This window comes from Choloepus didactylus, chromosome X, assembly GCF_015220235.1.
Source record: "Choloepus didactylus isolate mChoDid1 chromosome X, mChoDid1.pri, whole genome shotgun sequence".
Taxonomy (NCBI): Eukaryota; Metazoa; Chordata; class Mammalia; order Pilosa; family Megalonychidae; genus Choloepus; species Choloepus didactylus.
The window spans coordinates 127,827,987-127,832,793 of NC_051334.1; the positions used below are offsets into that span (position 1 = coordinate 127,827,987).

Sequence of the window (4,807 nt, forward strand, 5' to 3'; positions counted from 1 at the left end):
TTTTATTCTCAATATTTATTTCTGCTGAAATCATTGTTATTCCTTTCCTTCTGCTTGCTTTGGGCTTACTTTGCTGTTCTTTTTATAGTTTCTCCAGGTGTTCAGTGAGGTATTTGATATTAGCTCTTTATTCTTTTTTAATGTAAGCATTTAGGGCTATAAATTTCCCTCTCAGCACTGCATTTGCTGCATCCCATAAGTTTTGACATGTTGTGTTCTTGTTTTCATTTGTCTCAAGATATTTACTGATTTCCCTTGCAATTTCTGTTTTGATCCACTGATTGCTTAAGAGAGTGCTTTTAACTTCCATATATATTTTTGATTTTCCCAGTTCTCTGCCTGTTATGATTTCCAACTTCATTCTTTTATGGTCAGAGAAGATGCTTTCTATGATTTCAAACTTTCTAAATTTATTGAGATTGTTTTGTGACACAATATGTGGTCCACCCTGAATAATGATCCAATGTGTACTTGAGAAGAACATATATTCTGCTGTTTGGAGTACAATGTTCTGTATATATCTGTTAGGTATAGTTCATTTACCATATTATTCAAATTCTCTGTTTCCTTATTGATCTTCCATCTAGATGTTCTTTCTATTAATGAGAGTGGTGTATTATTGTAGAGGTATCTTTTTCTCCCTTTAGTTTTGCCAGTGTTTGCCTCATGTATTTTGGGGCATTGTGGTATGTGCATAAATATTTATGATTGTTATTTCTTCTTGGTGGATTGCCCCTTTATTTATATTTGCACAGTGTCTTCTTTGTCTCTTTTAACAGCTTTGGTTTAAAATCTATTTTGCCAATATTAGTTATAGCAACATCAGCTCCTTTTTGGTTACTATTTGCATGGAATATCTTTTTCCATCCTTTCACTTTCAAGCTATTTGTGTCTTTGGTTCTAAGGTGAGTCTCTTGTAAACAACATTTAATTGGATCTTTGTTTTTTATCCATTCTGCAAATCTGTGTCTTTTGATTGGGGAGTTTTACCCAATTAACATTCAATATTATTACTGTAAAGGCAGGTAGTACTTACTTCAGCCATTTTGTTCTTTGGTTTTTATATATCACATTTTTTTTTTGCCTTGTTTTCCTTTATTGCAATGTTCCTTTTCTATATAGTTGATCTTTTGTGATGTATCTGACTGATCTCTTTCTCATTTCTGTTTCTGTATATTATTAAAATACTTCTTTGTGGTTACCCTTTGTTGTTTATATTACACAGCCTGTATCTATAAACTACTAATTAGAAAAGTTGCCAACTTAGCTTCAATAGCATGTAAGTACTCTGCTCCATACCCCCACTCTTTCCCCTCTTTAGGTTGTTTTTTTCCCACTTTATCCACTTCTGTTTTGCATGTCTGTTATCAGGAAATATGCCTTTTTCTTGTTCAATTGTATTCTGATTCTTATAGGAATTAAAGAGTGGAGTAGTACATTCAGGATACAGTACTATTCAGTTTTGCATTTACCCTTTTAGTTACCCTTCCTGATGATCTTCATTTCTTCACCCTACTCCAAGCCACCTTCTCCTGCATTTTCCTTTCAACCTGCAGAACTCCCAATTCATTTACATTACAAGGGATCCTTGATAAGGCCAAGTGCCACTTTCTCATCAGAAAATTTGGAGGCAAGAAGGCAGTGGCATGATATATTTAAAGTACTGAAAGAGAAAATCTGCCAGCCAAAAATTCTTTATCCAGCCAAACTTTAGTTTGGTAATTTAGTTTAGTTAATTTTTGTAGGGCAGTTCTTTTGTTGATGTGCTCTCTCAGTTTCTGTTTATCTGTGATTTATTTTAAACTCTTCCTCATTTTGAAGGGCAGTTTGGCTGGATAAAGAATTTTGGCTGGCAGGTTTTCTCTTTCAGTACTTTAAATATATCATGCCACTGCCTTCTTGCCTCCAAATTTCTGATGAGAAATTGGCACTTGGCCTTATCAAGGATCCCTTGTATGTAATGAATTGGTTTCTCTTGCTGCTCTTCATAATCTCTTGTTATCTTTGGCACTTGACATTCTGATGAGTATGGTGTTTGGGGTAGGTCTATTAGGATTTATTTTGCTTGGAGTACATTATGCTTCTTGAACATGTATATTTATGTCTTTCATAAATAGTGGAACCAAAATTGATTCTTTGACAATATCTGCAAAATCAACAAAACTTTACCTATACTGACAAACAGATAAAATGAGATCGGATGCAAATAACTAAAATAATAAATGAAAGGGGGACATTCCTACCATTCCCACAGAAATAAAAAGGATTATTAAAGATACAACTGTCCAACAAAAAAATTAGATAATCTAGTTTGTATGGACAATGTCCTAGAAACACAGAAACTACCTACACTGACTCAAGAAGAAATAGAAGATCCCAACAGACCAATAAAAAGAGACTGAATCAGTAACCCAAAACCTCCCAACAAAGAGAAGCCCAGGGCCAGATGGCTTCACTGGTGAATTTAACCAAACATTCAAAAAGAATAAACACCAATCCTGCTCAAATTCTTCCAAAAAATTGAAGGGGAGGAACACTTCCTAACTAATTCTATGAGGCCAACATTACCTTAATACTAAAGCCAGGAACTGATACCACAAAAAAAGAAAATTACAGCCCAATATCCCTTATGAATATTGATGCAAAAATCCTCAACAAAATACTAGAAAGCTGAATTTAGCAGCACATTAAAATAATTAAACACTGTGATCATGTGGGATTTATCCCAGTTATGCAAGGGTGGTTTCAACACAAGAAAATCAATGAATGTAATATACCACATTAATAGAACAAAGGAATAAATGCATGATCATCCTGATTGACATTTGACAAAAATACTCAGAAAAGACAACAGCTTCACTCATGCTGGACAAAGGGAGCAGTGAGCATGTGTTGCCATAACCTGATCCCCTGGACAGGATTCCTCGACTGCAACCCAATGGGGAGGTCTCAGGAAACATGGCTACAGAAGATGTTAGTGGAAGTGGTACTGAAGAGCCCATCAATACTGCTTCTGTAGTTATCCATTCAGAAAATTTTCAGGACATTGCTTGATGCTGGTTTACCACAGAAGTTGTGAAAACTAGATGAAATTTACTTTGCAGGGCTAGTTGCCAAATAGTGATTTAGATGAAAGAACTATTGAAACTTTAAAAAAATTCAATGGAGATGGTGAATTGGCAGATCAACAGTTTTAAAGACAGTGATCTCTCTCATGTTCAGAACAAAAGCGTCTTTTTATATGGAGTCAAGAAGACTTATAGGCAGTTAGAAAAACAGGGAACCAAAGTAACAGATTCTAGCAAAGGATCAGATGAGGCCAAAATTAAGGCACTCTTGTAAAGAATAGGCTACACACTTGATGTGATCACTGGATGAAGAAGTATGGATGAACTGCCTCCAGATTCCATTTGTTTCAGACCAGCATCCTTCTGTTTGCACTGATATATTTGTAGGGAAGATCCCAAGAGATCTATTGAGGATGAATGTGTTCCTTTATTCAAGAAAGCTGGACCTATATGGGATCTTTGTCTAATGATGGATCCACTCACCATTCTCAATAGAAGTTATGTGTTTTGCCACTTCTGTACAAAAGAAGCAGCTCAGGAGGAGGCTGTTAAATTGTATAATAATCATGAAATTCATTCTGGAAAACACATTGGTGTCTGCATCTTGGTTGCCAACAATAGGCTTTTTGTGGGCTCTATTCTTAAAAGTGAAACCAAGGAACAGATTCCTGAAGAATTTAACAAAGTAACAGAGGGTCTTACAGATGTCATTTTATACCACCAACAGGATGACAAAAAAAAAAAAGGGAACAAGAAAGAAAAGAAAAACAAGCTTTTGTTTCCCCTGAATATGTAGATCACAAAACAGCTGTGCAGGCAAGGCATAGGTTCATGAGCACTAAAGTCAAAGTCTGGGGAAATGTTGGAACTGTTTGAACGGGCCTGCCCTATAGAAGATCCTGATCCTGAGGTTATGGCAAAGGTGAAAGTGCTGTTTGTACGCAACCTTGCCAATAGTCTAATAGAAGAGATTTTAGAAAAAGCATTTTGTAGTTTGGGAAACTGGAGCCAGTGAAAAAACTAAAGGATTATGCTTTCATTATTTTGATGAATGAGTTGGTGCAGTCAAGGCTATGGAAGAAATGAATGGTAAAGACTTGAAGGGAGAAAAATATTGAAATTGTTTTTGCAAAGCCACCAGATCAGAAAAGGAAAGAAAGAAAATCTCAGAGGCAAGCAACAAGAATAAAATGTATGATGAATACTATCATGGTCCACCTCATATGCCCAATCCAACAAGAGGTCAAGGGCATGGACATAGAGGTGTTTATGGATATCCTCCAGATTCTTATGGATATAAAGATAATTATGATGATTGTGGCTATGATTGCCACAACAGTCATGGTGGACATGAAGATCCATGCTGTGGTTATGAAGATTTGCAAGTTGAAGCTAGAGGAAAGGGTGGTAGCGGACAAGGAGCACTGCTTCATCTGGAAGTCATGGGCTGCTCCTCACCTGGGGAGAGAGTTAGTTAATCATAGAGAGGAGACCCAAGATCAGCAAGAGGCATTTGTGGTTGTGAGAGGAGGTGCCCCACAACAAAGAGGCTGCGGGGAGGGAAAAGGATCAAGGCCAGTCCTGACCTCTTCCAAGAAGAGGGATTTAAACCAGAAGCTTGCTGTGGAGTAATGGTAAGTACATCAAGCAACCTTAAATAGCTTGGCTGTATAGTATATTCTATTGCAGAAGGACCGTCCTATGAAGACCACAGAATCAAATACAGGACATTGAACTAA

General features: G+C 36.6%; 1 pseudogene; it reads left to right on the forward strand.

Moving 5' to 3' along the window:
- Nucleotides 1-2,958: 2,958 nt before the first annotated feature.
- Nucleotides 2,959-4,546, forward strand: LOC119522337 (annotated as a pseudogene).
- Nucleotides 4,547-4,807: the final 261 nt, after the last annotated feature.